This window comes from Suricata suricatta, chromosome 16 (genome assembly GCF_006229205.1).
Source record: "Suricata suricatta isolate VVHF042 chromosome 16, meerkat_22Aug2017_6uvM2_HiC, whole genome shotgun sequence".
NCBI lineage: Eukaryota > Metazoa > Chordata > Mammalia > Carnivora > Herpestidae > Suricata > Suricata suricatta.
Window position 1 is genome coordinate 28,670,126 of NC_043715.1, and position 19,795 is coordinate 28,689,920.

The 19,795-nt window shown below is 46.2% G+C and overlaps 3 long non-coding RNA genes and 1 other non-coding gene across 5 annotated transcripts in view; 3 read left to right on the forward strand and 1 right to left on the reverse strand.

The window, feature by feature from the left end:
* Positions 1-6,968, reverse strand: part of LOC115280527 — a 72,603-nt gene extending 65,635 nt beyond the window's left edge. Inside the window, exon 1 of the long non-coding RNA XR_003903824.1 lies at positions 6,892-6,968. This is a non-coding gene — a long non-coding RNA (uncharacterized LOC115280527). The remainder of the gene's footprint in view (positions 1-6,891) is intronic.
* Positions 1,820-1,923, forward strand: LOC115281336. Its single transcript, XR_003904249.1, has one exon. It is a non-coding gene; the product is annotated as a small nucleolar RNA U13 (small nucleolar RNA).
* A 710-nt stretch (positions 6,969-7,678) lies between the features above and the next one.
* LOC115280525 lies at positions 7,679-13,602 on the forward strand. Of its 2 annotated transcripts, none has more exons than XR_003903821.1 (6): positions 7,679-7,756; positions 8,240-8,335; positions 9,443-9,633; positions 10,129-10,283; positions 11,862-11,897; positions 12,905-13,602. It is a non-coding gene; the product is annotated as an uncharacterized LOC115280525 (long non-coding RNA). The 2 variants fall into 2 exon arrangements; XR_003903822.1 differs by having other exon boundaries at positions 7,680-7,761.
* Positions 13,603-18,779: 5,177 nt separating this feature from the next.
* LOC115281167 overlaps positions 18,780-19,795 on the forward strand; it is a 4,109-nt gene continuing 3,093 nt past the window's right edge. The window contains exon 1 of the long non-coding RNA XR_003904136.1: positions 18,780-19,293. This is a non-coding gene — a long non-coding RNA (uncharacterized LOC115281167). The remainder of the gene's footprint in view (positions 19,294-19,795) is intronic.

The following is a 19,795-nucleotide window of genomic DNA, read 5'->3' on the forward strand; positions in this document are numbered from 1 at the left end:
CAGTGGCACTAACATTTTCAGCTGAGGAGGGACCTCAAGGACATAAATTAGACAAAAGAGGACCTGCTTCAGGAATTTGGGGGGTGGTCATTGTCAGACAAGGCAGTGATTTGGGTCAGGGGAGTGATGTGTAGCTAGAAATGGCAACATGGTTTTGCTTCCACTTTTTTTTTTACAGTAATCTCTACCCCCAATAAAGGGCTCGAACTCACCACCTCGAGGTCAAGAGTCCCATGCCCCACCAACTGAGCCAGACAGACGCCCCTGTTTCAACTTCTTCAATAGGTATTTTGTATGTACTGAAAATGATCCTGCTTTTCCATTTGTGGAATTCATATCGTTTCCTCTGAACTAATCTATTTAAATAAAAGAGTAATCCCTGGGATGGAACGTATTAAGGAAGTAATTATATCGTACTCAAAAGTGTGGGGACGGCCATCAAGACAGATGTGTGGAGAGAGGGGTCCAAGAGGCCACGCAGGATTACAGACAGTGCCTTGACTTCCACACATTTGTTTCCATCAAGGAATTAGGGCCAGTGACTGGTTAGAGTGGTTCTGCTTGTGCTGTTGCTGTCAGCACCCACCACCACAACCTCCTACCCAGGGTTCCTGTGCAGCCCAGAGAAGCTGGGGACTACATTTCCCAGAATTCCCTTCCCCACGTGAGGATTAGAACAGATGTGGGATTTGCAAGGAGAATAGGAGAAGCTGTCTGTCTCTGGAGGGAGTCGCAGCCAAAGGCGTTCGATGATGTGAAGTCTATAGCAGCTTTCGAGAGTTTCAAGAATGACTCACTTTGATTTGGGCTTGGGTCATAAACCCAGGACCATGGGATTGAGAGGGCAGAGCATGGGGCCTGCTTAAGATTCTCTCTCTCTCTCTCTCTCTCTCTCTCTCTCTCTCTCTCTCTCCCTCTGTCCCTCTTCCCCATATGTTCACTCTCTCTAAAATAAAAAATTAAATTAAATAAGATTAAGAAATTGTAAAACCTTCCCAGCAAACTCTTGGATAATTATTCACTCTCTTTCATGCTAAAATGACATTCTGAAAGCTCTGGAAACTAGTCAAAGATCTACAGCATCCAAGCAAATGCCAACCAAGGAAGGGTCACATTCAGTTGGTGGGACGTGTGGTCTTTTTACTGTTCCTTGCTTTATGCCTCCCTGGCAATCTGGGGGGAGGGGCGGCCGAATTCCCCATGCCCTTCCTGAAATCAGAGAGGGCAGGGTGGACCTGATATGCAGTATTCTAACCTGTGTGGGGGCTGCCTGAGGGACTGGCATCTGTGGCATCTGGCCTGGAGTTCATGTGGCCAGAAGCACCACAACCTAGATCTCAGGGAACAGTGGGCGCGATTTAGGAAAATTCCAGAGGCTACAGACCTGCAGCCTCCTGAGGCAAGGGATTTCTGATCGGGAAGGTGATAAAGGAGCTGAAGCCCCAGAAGAAACAGGGGTTAAATTTAGGAAGATGAAGACATTTAAAAGCAGCCACATATATGGAACAGTGCACAGGCCCAGCCAAAACCTACATCCAGAGAAGGCCCAAGAAGACCTTGAACCTTCATGTGAAGCGGATCCTAAGGCTCAGAACTTGCCCTGTTTGTTGGTGAAGGTCTTAACCCCCAGTCTGCAGAGACTGGGAAAGGTGGTTGATTTTTTTTAATACGCAATTTTAAACAACAGATTGCAAGGCATACAAAGCAACATGAAGATATGGCCCATGCAAAGGAACAAAATAAATCTCCAGACTCAGTCCCTGAGAAAACACAGGCATCGGACTTACTGGGCAAAATCTTTAAAATAACGATCGTAAACATCCCTTTGTAGTTCGTAAGCAGGATGAGTGGGTGTTTATGCTGTCATGTGACATGCGTCTCCCGCAAACCTTGTTGTGGCCTTGGAGCATTACCCATCTGACATGAAAAAAACCCCGCCCATCTTAAATATACTCTAATGGCTAAAAGAAAACACAAAGAACTAAAAGAAACCAGCAAAACAATATATGAACCAAATCACCATATCAACAAAGAGACTGAAATGATTTTAAAAGAACCAAAAGGAAATTCTGAGGCTGAAAAATATAATAACTGACCTGAAAAATTCACCAGGCTGGTTAAGAGCAGATTCGAACAAGCAGAGGAAGCAATACGCAAACTTGAAGAGGAGTCATTTGAAATTATTAAATCTGAGAAGCAAAATAAATGGAGAAAAGTAACAAGAGTCAAAGGGACCTATGAGAGACAACTAAACGGGCTAATCCATGCGTCAAGGCAGTTCCAGAAGGAGAAGAGGGTGAGAAAGGAATGGAGATGTGAAGAAATAATGGCCAAGAAATCCTCAATCTTAGAGAATACATGGCTGCACCTATTCAAGAATCTCAACACACTTCCAGTTTGTTCCAGGAAAACGATGCATGTCCATCTATCCAAAAACCTGACTTCTGAGAAACTTTTCCTTAAGGAAATACTGTAACCTTGAACCTGGGTGCACAATTAGCTGCAAGTATTTATCACGGCCTTTTGTCGTTGTAAATAGTTCAACAATAGAGGTTTGGGTAAATAAAGTATATCTGTATGATGGGACACTGTGCAGCCATTACAAAAGGTTGACAATGTCTGTCTGGAACCGAACATAGAGAGAAAAGGGAGTTTATAAAATGCCCCGTGCAATCTTATTTTTGTAATGTAAATATGTATGTCTATACGTGAAACATGATTCGGAAAGACAGCCATGAAAGAATGAAGAGTAGGTTTTTTTTCCTAAATGCATGAGGTTGAGGTGGTGTTTTTTGGTTTCTTCTTTTTGTTTCTATTGAAAAAAGAACTATGAGAATAACCAGTATTTTAAAGACAAGAAATAACCAGCATTGGCCTAAATGTGATGGAAAGGGAACCCTTGTACACCGTTGGTAGGGATGTAAATTGGCGCTACCACTGTGGAAAACAGGGTGGAGATTCCGCAAAAAGTCAAAAACAGAAATACCTTATCATGCAGTAATTCCACTGCTGGGTATTTGCCCACAGGAAAACACTAATCCAAAAAGATACGTGCAGGGGCGCCTGGGGGGCTCAGTCGGTTGAGCATCTGACTTCAGCTCAGGTCATGATCTCCCGGTTTGTGGATTTGAGCCCCATATCAGGCTCTGTGCTGTCAGCTCAGAGCCTGGAGTCTGCCTGCTTTGAATTCTGTGTCTCCCTCTCTCTCTGCCCTCCCCCCACTCATGCTCTGTTTCTGTCTCAATAATAAATAAACAAAAATTTTTTAATTAAAAAAACAAAAAAGATACATGCGTCCCTACGCTATTGCAGCATTATTTACAATAAGCACGATATAGAAGCAACTCAAGTGTCCATTGGTAGATGAATCAATAAAGAAGATGTGGTGTGTGTGTGTGTGTGTGTGTGTGTGTGTGTGTGTGAGAGAGAGAGAGAGAGAGAGAGAGAGTGTGTGTATAGTGGAATATTACTCAGCCATAAAAAAGAATACCATTTGCAACAGCATGGATGGATCTAGAATGTATTATGCTCACTGGAATAAGTCAGACAGAGAAAGACAAATACCACATGATTTTCTTATATGTGGACTCCAAAAAACAAAACGAATGAACAACCAGAAAAACCCAAATAACTCTTCAATACAGAGAACAAACTGGTGGTTTCCAGAGGGGAGGTGGTGGGATGGGTGAAACAGATAGAGGCGATTAAGAAGTACAAACTTCCAGTTATAAAATAAATAAGTCATCGACATGAAAATTACAACATAGGGAGTCTAGTCAATAATACTGTCGTAATGTTGTGTGGTGACTACACTAATTGTGGTGAGTATTTTTAAAAAAACATTTGGATTTGTAATCAGAGAGAAAACAGCCTCTGTTAAAGTCAGTCCCATACCTATGAAGTGTCAGACGTGGGATTTGAATTTATATTGCTTCCCAGGACACTGTGCTGCCTTCTGTCCCAGCATCAACCGCCTGCTGGGTTTTCCTTCGCTTAGAATGGTCTCTTTCCCGGGGGACTCCCCACAACGATGCCTCACTGAGGGCTCCCTTCATAATTAAAAGTACTTTAATAGGCCTACCGAAGCTTTGTAGGCTGAGAAAGCCTGAAGTTTCAGCATTCACTTGGCTTCCTCTTCTAAATTAGCTGCCAAGACAGACTTACCTTTTTTTTCCTGAATGCTAAATCTCCACCATCATTTTATCTGCAAATAAGAAAGCCACTCAGGATGAGAGCCAGCCCTCCTCCGTGCCCTCTCCAGACCTCCTCCTCTAATCGTGAGTGCGAGCGCCAAGAATCGGGATGGCCAAAGAGTTTAAAGCTCTATATTCTCATATCTGGGTTTGTCAAGGTGTCTTTGCAAATTTCCTCTTTAATTTACATAATTTCCACTAGCATCACTCCCCACTGAGCCCCCCCACCCCGAGGGCCTTTGGATATCAGACATAAACAGGACATACGAGTCAGTCCCCTCACCTTTGCCAAAGCCTAAATGAAATCAAATAAAAAAAGTAATAAAATAAAATGAATGATGGTCATTACCTTGCCACAGCTATTTCACAGTAACAAGGTCTGACAAGTATTAATTCACCATGCAGCCATATACATGCCCAGATTATATGATGCTATCCTCACTTCCCAGTACTGTGGGCTAAGGTGTTTTCATCCCAAAGAATCTTTAGAATTCAAGCATATGAACTCTGAACTATGCGGTTTTCTGCAAGAATCAAATTCCCGCCAGGAAAGGGATTCAGACAGAAGTCAACTGACGGTTGGCTCCACTCGGAATTTGCAGCTTTTAAAAAGAAAATTAATTTTATCACAAATCCAGGACTACTTTGCCACCAAGAGTGGAAAACAGAACCACTGGAAAGTCATGCCCTCACAAAAGATGCTGACCCCCTGAAATCACTAACGCAGGGAAGAGCAAAGAAGTCTATGTTCTATGTGAAGACAGAGGCTTTTCTGACACAGACGCTTTCAAGTTTCAAGAAAGCCCCAATACCTACAGCAGTGATGCCCTCGGTTAGAAAACCCAACTTGGGTTCAACAGAGCAAGGGGGGTGATCTTCCCTGGGCCTGGGGTTTCCTAAGAAAGAGCTCATTTTAATACTGATATGGCAGAAGCAACGACATGCATAGTCAACCTCCTGAAAAGAAGGAGAAATCAAGAAATGAAGGAAGCCCCAGGTTTCCAGGCAGAGGCTGGAGAAGATACCGTATTAGTCAAGAGATACAAAATAGAAGGAACCAGAATTGGGGCACCTGGGAGCCTCAGTTGGTTGAGCGTCCAACTTTGGCTCTGGTCGTGATCTCACAGTTCGTGAGTTTGAGCCCCGTGTCGAGCTCTGTACTGACAGTTCAGAGTCTGGGGCTGCTTGGGATTCTGGGTCTCCTCTCTCTGCCCCTCCCCGACTTGCACTCTGTCTCTCTGTATCTCAAAAATAAATAAACACTAAAAAAAAAATTTTATTAAAAAAACAAGGAACCAGAATCAAAGTCCAAAACTACCTTTTTATTCCTAATAAAGACCTTACACTAATACTTCCAAAAGTATTATATATATAAATATATATAATACTAATATATAAAGGACTAATATATAAATCAAGTCTATACCAAAAGAAAGCAAGAAAAAAAAGACAAGCAAAGAGGGTGTGTGCATCGGGGTAAGTGTCATTAGACACCTAGAGTGTCAGGTTTGGGGGTACCAGTCTTTCCTTTTCAGGGGTTATGAGCACATTTGACATGTTTTCATATTCCAAAATAGGCAAAGAAAACCATAACATTAAAATTCATAGGGGTTTAATGAAAATGTCTGCAAAACTTAATATTACAGCAACTTCATTAATGGCTAGGTTTAGTATTCATAAAAATTCCATTATTCTGAAAAACAGTTTGAAGGGTAGATATTTCTCCCTTTGTAGGAATTCCTAGGTGCACATGATTGCCAAGAAATCTCAACCATCGTAAATAAATGAGGTGTCCCTCGCCAATCATCTCAAAGGCAAAATGATGTTTAAAGAAATCTTTTCAACAAGCACAGGCAGCTGCGAGCGGTGGGTGCATTCTGATAGGTGCGCTGTGGGTGGGGCGGGGTCTCCAACGTAAGGGTGCCAACGACATGTCACAGAGGCCCTGAACCCGGGCCACTGAGGCAGAGCCAGGGAGGCGGCAGCGAGGGGAGTGCTGTTCCACACCGTCCCCCAGTCCCTGGTCGGGTGGCACAAGCCCTGCCGGCTGCGCGGCTCCCAGCGCCTCGCTGGCTAAGCTTCCTTCGTAACTACAGCCCCAGGGCCAGACCCCTAATTGTCAGCTTCTTCTAAGTGCCAGGGAAAAAAAAAAAAAAAAGCCCTCCCCAGCCCTCCCCAGCCCTCCCCAGCCCTCCCCCTCTCCCCAACACAAGCCCAGGGGGTCAGGCAGGTTCAAAAGGTGAAATAAATGAATCTTTACACATTATAAGCACCCAAGCAACATTCTCTGTGGCATTAGTGCCTGAAATGGCAGCAAGTAAAAGCAGGTGTGCTGGGCGCCTAATGACACTGATAAGCTTGCCATGCCCGGTTCTGCTTCATTTCAAACAGACTGCTGGAAAAAAAAAAAAAAAAAAAAAAAAGGAGGGGGAAAGCCAGAGCAGAAATAATTGCGGGAGCTTCCAGGGAGCTGAGAGAGCCTGCAGGCAGAGAGACCAACGTGCCTGATTTCATCCTCTTCCTTTTATTTCTAGAACCTTAAACGTTCTGCTATTATGAAAGTCATCATGTCAGCCTTCTCCCCAGCCTCTCCGCTGCCCATTTTCAAATTATATCAATTGGTAAGGCTTTGGGGCTGCAGGAGTTTCATCTTGATTTATGGTCTCTGTGCTTTAGAGATGAGGCAAGCCCCACTGACCTGATTCAAGCGTGGAGGCCCGCGCCCTGGGCACGTGTTTATAATCGGATCCTCCCGAATGCCCGGAGATGCTAGGGAAGACTCGGTGTGTCTCTTCTTCTCTTCCTTCCTTCCTTTTTAAAAAAATAATAGATATTAGAGCAAATTGCAGGCGAACAGTACAGTCGTCAATCTCCAGCTCAAGCGGGTGAAGGGGAATCTTTGATCCTTAACAGGGATGTGGGCTCGGACCTTGAGGATATGGATGACCACTGGCTTCAAAACCGGGGACCTGAGAAACGAGGCAGAGCGGGGACCTCCCAGAGAGGCCCTTCTAAACTATTACTTTGTAAGCCAAGAACGGATAGGGTTGGAGAAAAAGGGCTGTGCTTGCCTTTTTAACCATAGGGCTGCATAAATAGTAAAAAAGAAAAAAAAATAAAGAAATACATGCTAAATGCTGATTTCTGCAAGTCCATGGGCTTTTGGGGAGAGCTCACATGTGGCTCTCCAAGTTCTCATGGTGGAGGGGGCCCCAGAGGGGGTTATTCAAATGTTCAGCTGGATCGTGGGAGGGCGGTGGAACAAAAAGCGACTTCCACAGTCCTCTCCACACACTGTCCACAGGGGACTCCGGGATAAATGACCAGCTGGCTTTGTTATGCAAAAAGATGCACCCGGTCCCACCTGTCACCCACCACCCACACTGGGGCAGCAGAAACCGAGAAGGGAGACAGGAGGCCCAGAAGGGGCCCCAGGGGGCACAGAGAAAGAGAGGGAGCCTCCCTCGGGCTCTCACCCAGACTCTTCGGAGCGGGGTTGGAGCAGCAGTCAGCTCAGGGCAGCTCGGGGAAGGCCGGAGGAGGACCCTGGTGGCGATCGAGGGGTCAGGTTCGGGGGCTGGATGGCATGGACGCAGCCAAATGCACATATAAATTAATCAGACACCTGCATTGAATTTATCACCGGGGCTCTCGGGATGAACCTGGCAAAGACACATGAGGCCCCATCTCTGAACTTCCCCAGGAACGCTGGTGGAGTTTCCCCATAGTCTTTTTGCTAATTCTCTCCAATTAATCTAAGCGTGCAGTTACAGGCCCGTTGACTTACCAGCATTGCATTTCTGGGCCTCAAAAAAAAAATCACGCCTTCCTGAGATTGGAGCCCTTTGCAAAGGCACCAACGAGAGAGGTGGCTCTCTGTGGCCCATGTAAAATTGGCGAGAAATAAACCTCAGTGTTGAGAGAGAGAGACAGAGAGAAAGAGAGGGAGAGAGAGAGAATGCTAATTGTACCAGGGACGCCGACAACTTGACAGAAAGTGTCTTCATTGAGAAACTGCGATCTGAAATTCTCCCTTGTTCCTTCAGAAACAGGAGGAGAGAGGCATGGGGGAACCTGACAGGAAGTGAGGCTTCGAGACTTCAAATACAAACATTATGAAAAACAAGCAACATCTGCAAACAGTAAGTACTTATTTATATTTTATGGAGTGTGTGCTTGGGATTCTGACAGGTTTTTAAACAGAGACCATATTAGGCCCATTCAGAGTCGAGAATGTCCCTTTTAAAAATGCATTACCCCGCTGCTCAGGCAGGTCGGCCGGCTCTGCTGGCCTCAGGTGAGCCCTGACCCCTCCCGACCTGGTCTAACAAAACACACATGCGGGTTTGCAATGGGACCGTTTACTGCTCCTCTCTCAAGGTCAGTGCAGGCGGGCGCTGGAGGGTTAGTATTCAGCAGGCTTCTCCCTCAGCTGACAGACCCGCTTTGAACTTTTCTCTTTTGAACAAATGGGACGGGAAACTGCAAAGAAACAAGGGCTGGGAATCATAGAGAAGACTGCGCAGCAAATAAATAAATAAGCCGCAAATAAATAAATAAATGGCCAGCCGTGTCCCCGGCAAATGAAAGGCACCACTCCTGGACTGCCAGTGTCTCCATGCATTTGGTGCATATGAGAAACTTTAAAATGAAAACAATAGAATAAACCGGCTCTCTTTTTCTTCCCCCACTCCGAAGGATGAACCCTTTATTTTTGACAACAAATAAGAAGCAGTTGGCAGGTATGGTGTGCTGTGCACCATAAAATATTTAGTAAGGCAATAACGACTCCCCGGACAGCTTAAGAAAACCACGATTATATTCAGAGAGAAAGCCATGAACAAACAGAGGGGGGGAAATACAAAGAAAGATAAAGGAAGGCCTTTCATCAGGACTTCCTGTCCAATAATGCAGCCAGGCTTGATCCATATGTTTTGAGAAAAATCAAAGCGTCACAACTATCCAAAATGTCAATAGCTCCGGTAAGGAATATTGTCTAACATTTTCTATTACACCGTTCAAGAATTTGCCTCCCAGCGCAATTTGGAAGGAAAAAAAAAACTCTTTTCTTTCGAAAACACTCAAAGGAAAGAAAGGAGAGGGGGGAAGAAGGAAACGGAACAAGGCGCATTTCAGTGCAGCGTGTAATACAATCATGCTCTGGGCTCCCAAACCGGCCTGAAAGCCGATCCTCTGATGAAAGTGAGTTCTCCTCCACACCTCTCGTGTGTTCTGTCCTTTCTTTGCAGACACTCTTGCAAAGACACTTCCTGGACACTTGGATGTAACAGAGCAATCTCCATGCAGCAGGAAACCAGAGAAGGCGAACTTTCAGCCACCTTAATATTTGGATAATCCTGCATAATGATTTGAGGGTTGCATCTGGAAAGCTCCACTGGCTCCTCTCCACGCTAGGCGCCTGGCTCACTGGGTGACCCGAGTAAGGAAGGGGACGGGGAAAAAAAAAAAGAACCCCAGTGTGTAAACAAACAATTTATTGCTGCCTGGGCGAAATGTAAACAAAATGAACGCACCTTGCCCTGGGGATCAGCTCGGCCTATCTAGTTTGACAGAAGTTGCTGCTCGAAGTCTCCCAGAGTTGTCTCCTCCAGATCCTGGAAATTCTAGAGGGAGAAATCACGCACGAGTGGCTGCTGTCTGTGCCTCGCAGAATCTTAAATAGAATGAAACAGGCCTCCAACAATCAATATTACTGACAAATTAATCTCTGCGAATAAACTGTTGTTAGCTGGAAGGCCGTCCTGGCGCCTGACATAATTGTTTCAATGAAGTTGGGGCCTTTATGCCAGTTTGTTGGTATTTTTCCTGGTCATCTCCCTCTGGGTAGCTCTCTGACTGGCCCCAGGGATTTGGCCTCATCAGATAAAATCATACAGTGGCCCTGACCTTGCTCCTTTAATTCTCTCTCCACTAGGCCTTTGTCTCTGCTTCACAACCAACACTTGCAGATACTGAGAAGATGCCCTTAGCCTATCTTGAGGGAGGGAAAAGGCAAGACGGGGGACGGGCAGTGTTGTCTACGTCTCTGCCCGAACCCAGCGTTTACCAGAAACAGCTTGTAAGTATCAGGTAAGCAAGGCACTCCATGTCAGGGTTTCAAAATTCTGGTTTATTATTTTTTTTCTTACGGAGTGGAAAGGGCAGACGACACTTGTGTGACCTCAAGATTTGTAACTGTGTGTGTGGCTGTGGTGGCGTGAGGGGCGGCTCACATCCAGAGCTAACAGGAACCCAGTCTGCATCAGTATTAGATATCAGAATATTCTCTGCCAGAAAATATTGCTAAACTGCCATTCCCGCCAGCCCCTCTGTTGCTCGTTGCCCTGGCCTTTCCCCCAGGACCTCCTCCCTTCCCATAATCCAGCACCTACAGGGTGAACATCTGGTAAGGCTAAAGGACCCCCAGGACCTCCCTGCCCAGTGCCAACTGGTGAGGGGGCATTGCCCAGCATTGTATGGTATTTTTATATAACTCTACTTCAGTTCCATAGCATTCATTGCCAAGCCTGAGGTCACACAGCCTTGCTCGGTTGAGTTTTTGCAGAACTTCTGGAGGGTTACAGAACTTCTCGGGCTTTCCTGAGCTCTTCTCTCCTTGGGACCCAGTTTCCAGCTGACCTCAATCTCCATCTGAGACGCAGAGCAGGGCTTTGGGACACTTAGGAACATCAGAGCAAATAGGCGAAACTCGAAACTCCACTGCCTCTTTTCTGAATCACAAACAGTAAACACCAGCAGAAACCAAGTCACAAGGGTATAATTGTCATTAGTATGTAAATTTTAAAAGCTCAGTCAAAAATATCAATACCTCCCACTTAATTTATTACTATATAAAGATGGATGGTAGTGGAGCATAGCATTGATTTTCAGAGCCCTTAAAAAAAGGTGAGGAAGAAAATAGTCAAAGACAACTTAACACAAAACGCTGTGTCTCAAAATTAATCATGGTGCCTTTTAACACACACACACACACACACACACACACACACACACACTTACAAAAACACTGTACCAACAGCCTGTGTGGTTCAATCTTGCTTGATTGGCTTTTCTGAAAATGAAGAAATGGAAGAGGCCATTTATGTAAAGAGCCCTCTCAGAATGGATTAGATGTAAAGACGGGTTAGCATTTTTACTGTATCGACAGCAGACCATTAGGCAAGCGCACTCCAGCCCTGCCACCGAGAGGAAATCGAAGAGAACAGTTCCCTGGCCGGGTTGGGCAGGACAGCCTATGAGCTCTGGGGCCCGGCTGGCTGGGCTGTCACCGACCGTGCCCTCCCCGCCTGCTGTAATTACGCCATCACCTTCCTATTTACTAAAGTGCTCGTAGAAATAGTCGTGACCACTAAATAAATAAGTGAATTCATTATCAGGTTAAAAACTGTTCTGGAGAGTCTATATCCTGGGAATTATATTTGTGTCTGAAATGACACAGAGATCAGAGCATAATCGTCCCCTGTGCCGTGAAAGGATGGGTCACTTCTCTGCTTGTGACATTTTGAGACGTTTGCATTTATTCAGAGGGAGAAGAGGGGTGGAGGAAAAGAAAAGATAGGGAAGGGGAAAAAAGAAAACAATAAAGATGTCGAGACGTAATCATTTTGAAAGTGTCTGTTTCATCACACCACTCATTTTGTTTCTCAGGCTCTGCATCTTGGAACATTCTCCTGATTAATGCAGGTAAGCCTTTTTTTGTAGCCCTGATAGGGGCTGTGTCTCTCTACGTCTCTCTCAGTCTCCTGGTGAGGCAAGATTCCCAAAAGAATAGGAATGGCCCATGTCTTAAAGTAACAAGAAGATAAGGGTATTATTTGTCTTCTATTTCCTGAATTCCAGGGCTCTGCCTCTCACGATCCTCAACAAACCCCGTGAACTACGAATTATTGTCTTGAGCTTCATTATGGCATCTGGGAAAACTTATTTTTTATAGAGTTGTTCTGCCAATAATCAGGCTACAAGCCAAGAGCAGTACTTCACATTCCTTCAAACTAGAAATGTAGCACCTTTTTGAGAAGCATTTTGTCAAGAGAACTCCAGTCTCTGACACAGGCTGTTTATCAGGGTCTGTGCTTACCAGGCTGATATTTTGAATTTATCAGGATGCTTCAAAGGTATTTGGCAGCAATATAGTTCTCTTCCTCACTCTGCCTATGAAGTACAACTGCGGTTCAAAATGAACATCAAGTTGCTAGCTGTCTTCTTGCTGTAATTGGATTTAATTCATTATCTTTCGTTTCAATAAAATCACAGGAAAACACAGGGATGTAAATGTGTAGGCTAATTGCTTATGGAAATTCAGGTGCCGTACTTGGTATAAATTTACCTCTTGCATGAGGAAGACACAGTTGTGTCATTATCATGGAATTTTACAACAATATGTAATTATAGAGAGAAGCAGGTGTAATTAGCAAGTCTTGCCACAAAGCAGGTAGCATCCTTGGTTAAATATTTACAGCTGTGCCAACAGCCAGTAATAATGAGAGTTTTCTCAGCCGCACATTACAGAGCATCCAACAAATATTATGAAAAGTGGTCATTATCAGCCAGGCAAGCACCGTTTTTCCTTCTTGCTTGCCAGCAATGCTCCTGCGCGGTTTGCTGGATGAGAATCGGGCTGGGTCGGCTGTGCTGGTTTCCGTCGTGATGAAGACAAGTAACTAAGATCTCTTCTTCCCTTGTTGTTCCAGAGAGGAGCAATGAAAGCTGCGCATTTAGAGATGACATCAGCCAGGATTCCTGTGCGGCGAGGGAAACGCATTGCGCTCCTTCCCTTCCTTCTCCTCCCTTCCCTTCCCTCCTCCTTCCCTCTTCTGTCCGAAGGAAAGCCTCGGCAAACAGCAAAGGCACCGGGAGTCTGCAGGCTTGCACGCTCCAAACTGCTGGCCAAGGGTCAGCCTGACCTGCAGCTGTGGCACCAAATAAAATCAACGCAGCCCACATTGCGCAAACACCCTCTGTGGCTCTTTATTACCAAATGATATGAACTTTGACCCAACCCAAACAAAATTTAATATTTTCTCCCAAATATTTAAAAAAAATTCATTCTGGGGCTCGAGAGGAGTCAGGGAGGCTGCGTGCCGTAATTTGACATCTGAATTATTTCTGAGGCTAATACGAAAGCTATTCACAAGCTTATTTGGAGATGTGTCAATCAAGATATCACTTGTGCGGGGAAGATGGACCCGGGCTTAGGGCTGCAGATAGCTTTCAGGGAACCACAAAATAAAAGGAAGGCAAGCTCTGATGAATATGTTACGTCTTCATTCTGGACGATGACATGTTTTTTTTCCTCTCTTGGTGGAAAGTATGAGTGTAGGAGAGCCGCGTCCCCAGGATGTGCCTTTTTCCACACCTGTAAAAACGTTTTAACGTTTATTAAAAACGATAACCATAAACAGCAAACATGGTGTCGAAATGCGCCTCTGTTAATTTCAACGCGCTGATTAAGATTTTAGGCAACGCTTCTAAATTAGACTGTCAGGCTGCTGCCTTCGACGCAGGGTTGAGGTTCTGATCTCGCACAGGCTTGTTTGAGCAAGCAGCCTTTCTGAGCTGATTGTGAGCCGGGCTAGCGACGTTCAGTGTTCTCTCATTCATTGTCTGTGAGAGGGGGGTGATTCAATTAGCCCTGATTGTCCATGAGATGCGGCCCAAAATAAAACGGCCGGGCTCTGATAGCCTCCTCCTGAGGTATCTCCCAGCTGACAAGTAACAATGTTAATTACCCATTGTTACGATCTGAAAGACAGAATTTTAATTATGTAAATTTGAAGCCATCTTGTTCCTCTGAGCGAAAAATAAGCAGACAGTGTTTTTCTTCGAGGGAACTGTAATCCCTGTTTGGAATCTCTGAAAGCTAACTGTGGTGTGAGTGACGTGTCAGAGAAGAGTCCGCTCCATCCATGCCTGAGCAATCTGGGGATGACTTCCTTCTCCAGAGACAAAGAACAGGACATTGTCTCTGACATTTCTCCTGGCATCATTCTTGGGAGGCTCTGACAGCCAGTTTGCGTGGCCATGTCTGCTAACAGAGAGGGTGTCTATACTGGATGGCTTTGCAAAATGCAAAAAAACACTTCCGATTTCAGCACCCGTGAGGCCCAGCCATTGCCAAACAGAAATCACATCAAGCACCTTCAATAGGTCCCCCAAATAAGTTGGAAACATGTTGTGTTTTTTTTGCTAGCCACCAAAACTCCAGTTAGAAAATTTCTGCAAGCTAGAAAAATAAAACCGTCTTCTCTCTGGAGCTGTGGAGAATTCCGGTACCTTCCATTTCTTGGGGGAATATTTTATTCCAGAATTTTGTGCTCCATCGCTGTTCACTCTCAAGTGCCCATCAAACCCGGCATCTTTAGGAATCTTTCAAATGTCCAGGAGGTACGTGGTACCCAAGGAATGCATGTGGGTGTTTATGGGGGTCGAGGTGGACCTGATCTCAAGCTGAGTCACTCCAAACCTCCCGGGGTTATATGGTGGTGTGTCTCAGAGCCTTGGGAAAAGTAATGGGGTAGAGAGAGAGAGATCATATAACTCAGCTAGAAGAGAATGTAAAATTTTATTATTATATTAAAATGAACAGTGATAAATTATGGATGAGAATTTAAAGTTATTAATTTTTAAAGATGAAACAGGAGACATTTAAAAGAAAATGTTTCCCTGGGGTAGAATGCCTAACCCAGGCTCTTAGCACATCCCGGGCCCTGAGAGGCTGAGTGAAGGGGCGTCCAAGTTTATCCTTTTTTTTGCTGGGTAGTATCAGTGACAGAGTTTCAAAGGGTCGGGCATGCCTCGGTCCTCAAAGAGATTCCAATCGGGTGCTTTTTTTTTCCTGCTTCTTGGTCTGATTTTAAAAAAAATTAAAAAAAAAAAAAGTGAGCCAAAACGTGTCACAGTGGACCTGGCCCTACCAATAGAGCAGTAATCTTTAACACAAAGGACCAGAATGAGTTGGAAGAGGAAGCTGGGATGGGGGGGGAGGGGGGGAAAGGGGTGAGAGAAGAGGATGTGCCTCACAAATAGGGTGTTTTCACATCAACAGCCTGGAAAACAACTAGCCGGATTTTGTCTGCAAGGTAAGGGAGCCGCCAGAGACCCCACCCAACACCTGTCCTGTTTTCAGCAGAGTGGGCTAGATAAAAAAGAAGAGCTTATAAGCAAGCCGGCCACAAGATGACAAATGAAAGGAAGTAGAGTAACTACCACCAATCTGAGCACTTACTATGTGCCTTGATCCATCACCATCACACACCCATTTTCTGGAGAAAGAAACCAAGGCTTGGGGGTACTGAGCCTCTTGCCTGCCTGTGATCTCCCTCAGCCGCATTCCAGGCTGGAGTGCAGTTCTGGAGTGCTTGACATTTGGGGTGTCCACGGGTCTCGCTTGGGGAATAAGAATCAAAATGGAAAAGATCTCATCCGGAAAGACATAACGGTATCACTGTCCCCAGTGGCTGACCTCAGCCTCCTACCTGGGTTGGCTGTCTCCTGCTTGATCTGTCTCCTCCTTTCTCATCTGCTTCCCTCCCCCACCCCCACTCCCACTGATCCCTCCTTCCTCATCTACTCACTCTACCTGAAATATCAGACTTTCTCAGGGTTCCATCCAAGACTCTCTCTGCTTCTCCCTCTGCCGGGTCTCCTTCTCAGCCTTGGTGTTGCTGACATTCTGGGTGGGGTAAGTCTTTGTAGTGGGGGCTGGGCTGTCCCGTGCATTGTAGGATGTTCAGCATCAACCCTGGCCTCTACCCACTGGATGGCTCCAGCAGCCCCCACCTCCACGATTGTGACAACCGAGAATGTATTCTAGACGTTGCCAAATGTACCCCAGGGGCAAAGTCACCTCTGTTTGAGAGCCATGCTCCAGGTGATCTTACCCATTTCCATGTATTTAATTACCAACCACTCATTCAGACACTGACCACCTCCCAGAGCTGCTGGTCCAGCCCAGACCCCACACCCCAAGCCTGGACTTCCTTATTGTCACTTAAAATCAGACCTCGTCCAGCAAGCTTCACCATCTCTCCACACCCTCCACACCGAACCTGTCATCAACCCTGCTCACTCCCCACACTGCTCCTTTTCCAGGTTCCCAGTCTTGGAAACAGCATCAAGACTGGGAGTCATCCATGATCACCCTCTTTCTTTCAAACGGTACCTCCCACCCCGTGCGCACATGTGCGCAGGTGCACGCAGAAGCCCCCTGTCCATTACTAAGTCCTACTGGTCGTAACTTCTTTCTCCGGTGTCCAGTTTTCCATGGGAAAAATTCCCGTGCTGTTGCCCTCTTTCGCACCCCCAACATCTCAGGCTACAACTGCAGGAGGCAACGGGCTGTCATTCCTGGCCCCGCCCCTCCAGTCCATGTGCGCACAACATCCACCACAGGGACTGTCAACGATCTGGTTGTGGTCACTTCTCTACTTCCTTAGGACCCTCAGGTGGTTTCCCGTTGCTCTTAGAAGGAGGCCCAAATACCCAGCATTGGACTCACCACAAGCCACTGTCCTGGGGCTTAGGACAGTTAAGCAAGTTGGTCACCGGCCAGGAGCATATAGCCGAGCCCTCCCATCCCCCTTAACTGACTCCCATTCGTCCTTTTTTTTAAAATTTTTTTTCTGTTTTTTACTTATTTTTGGGAGACAAAGACAGCATGAGCAGGGGAGGATCAGAGAGAGAGGGAGACACAGAATCTGAAACAGGCTCCAGGCTCTGAGCTAGCTGTCAGCACAGAGCCCGACGAAGGGCTCGAACCCACGCACTACGAGATCATAACCTGAGCTGAAGCTGGACACTCTACCAACTGACCCACCCAGGCGCCCCAACCCCCATTCCTCCTTAAGGATTCCACTTAATTTACCCTGAAGTAGGTCCCTCTGCTGTGCTCCCCAGGTGTCAGGATCCTCCCTTCCACCCCTCACCGCCAGTGTCACTGTTGTACTATTTTGTTTGCTCATCGAATTGTGGAGCTCCTCCTCCAGGCGCTACGCTCTGTGAGGACAGAGACCACGATAGGCCCCTACACACTGTCTACACCTGCGCCCACGGTAGTAGCCATGGCGGCTATTGAGAAGGTGCTAATTGAGATAAGAAGAAACACTGGATTTTAAAGAGTAGAGCAACAGTGAAAAATGTGAAATGTACCTGGATATTTCAGTTATTTTGGGTTAAATAAATTATTAAGTATAGCATCTGTTTCTGTTTACTTTTTAAAATGTGGCTACTAGAAAATTGAAAATGACTCATGTGGCCCACATGAGATTTCTGGTGGACAGGATTCGTCTAGACTCACTGTGATGTCCGGTATGCAGTGGGGGGTTGTTTCTAATACACATTAACAAGGAAAATGAATTATCTCATCCTCTGTGTACATCATGTAAAATGCAAATCAGAGTTTGTTGCTTTAAAACTTAAAATCCTTCCAGAGCTATCAGAAGGAAGCCAAGCTCCTCCCCATGGCCTGCAAGGTCCTTCCAGAGACCTGGATCCTGGCGGGAACTCTAGCACGAAGTGTTAGCACGTGCTGTCCCTTTTGCCTGGGTCTACCCTTCCATGCCTTCTCTGTCCAGCTTTCTCTATGACTCTCTCTCTCTCTTTCTCTTTTTAATGTTTATTTATTCTTGAGAGAGACAGAGAGATCATGAGCAAGGGAGAGGCAAAGAGAGAGGGAGACACAGAATCTGAAGCAGGTTCCAGGATCTGAGCTGTCAGCACAGAGCTAGATGCAGGACTCGAACTCATGAACCGCAAGATCATGACCTGAGCTGAAGTCCGATGTTTAACCGACTAAGCCACCCAGGCGCCCCTCTTTAAGTCCCTCTCTGGAAAGTCTGAGTCCCATGGGATGGGGTGGGGGGCCCCACTGTATTAGCAGTCATTCATTCATTCATTCATTCATTCATTCATTCATTCATGCAATCACTTTATTTCATTACTTCCTGAGGATCCAACAGAAAGCAAAATCAGAGATGCTGTGTGTCCTCTGGAAGCCTACAGACCTACTCTCCCATCAGAGTCCAAGTTCCTGACACAGATCCCATCTTTCATCTCCAAAGCCCCATCACCAGTTCACAGCCTGGTATACAATGCATGCTCTGTGTTTCTACAGATAACAAAATATGGTACAGCCCAATGCCACGGGTCCCACGCTAAAGCAGTCAGCACCAGGTGTGGTCCCATTCAAGCCTCGACCTGGGGTGTGGCACTCACCTTTTCCCTTCCTGACTATCCCGAGGGTGGGAGGGGAGGATGGTCTGGCTCAATCATGGAGTTACCAGTTAGGCCAGGCATTTGCTCAGGGATTACTGGGCCCCTTCCAGAAGAGGATTACCTTGTGTCCAAACCCACCGGGCGTGGGAACAGCCCTCCAAATATTTGCTGAGAGTTTCTGACCTTTACCTTCTGTCCCACGGCCCCCCAGGGCCAGGATGTGAGCTGTGCCTCAGGAGGTGACTGACAGCTCAGAGCTCCTCCCCTCTCCCCTCTCCCTGCCAGCTCCCAGAGGAGCCTCCGCCTGGCTGGAAGGGCAGTGCCTCTGCTTAGTCACTCTTAATATCACACAGGGAACGCATGGCGCTCTCCATGTTGACTCTGCTAAGACCAATAATGCCCTTGGTGGCGTCACTTTAATTTGTGCTCCCGAAGGCAAACTGCTGTCCTCAGAGCCTTGGAGGATATTGTTTATATTAAAGATGGGGACAGAGGGGGAAACCAGACCTGATCTGCAGCAGCGGATGGACAGATGTTAGGGAGAGCCTGTGGTTTCTGGAAGTTCAAATCCTGCCACCCGCACCTCCCGGATGAGGCCCTTATCTAGTCCAAAAGATATGGCAGGAGGTTCTCGGCAATGTTGGGGTTCTCCGTGCAGGCAAAGCCCAGGGGACTGGGTTACAAGGTCACCGCTGACTGAGAGGCAAGAACAGAAGAGAAATAGTCTGGGCAGAGTCTCAGGCAGATACTCCAACCTATCCAGGCTGCAGATGAAGGCAGGGGGAGAGCAGAAGGAGGAGAGAGCCTGCCTTGGTGAAGAGGGACTTCCAGGAAGAAGATACAGAGCTCCTGAAAGCAGCCATAGGAGGTATGGTGTGCTGGGAACAAGGTGGCCCGATAAAACACCGGATCCCCAGTTAAATTTGGCTTTCAGGGAACTAAGACCTTGTTTCCTTGACAATTTCATCGAGACATCTTTGATATATGAAAAATGTATATATTTAAGATACAGAGCTGTATCTTCTTAAAAAATATTTATTTACTTTTGATCCAAGCTGTCAGTGCCGAACCTGATGTGGGGCTCGAACCCATGACCCATGAGATCATGACCTGAGCTGAAATCAAGAGTCAGCTGCTACCCAGGAGACCCCAGAGATATATCTTGAGATATATCTCAAGACACACACACAAATGGTAATTTTGTAGAGGTGGGAGCTCCCACCTCTACAAAATTACCATTTGTGTGTGTGTCTTGAGATTTAAATTACAATCTACTGGGGATACCTGGGTGGCTCAGTTGGTTAAGCATCTGACTTTGGTCCAAGTCATGATCTTGAGGTTTGTGAGTTCGAGTCCTGAGTTGGGCTCTG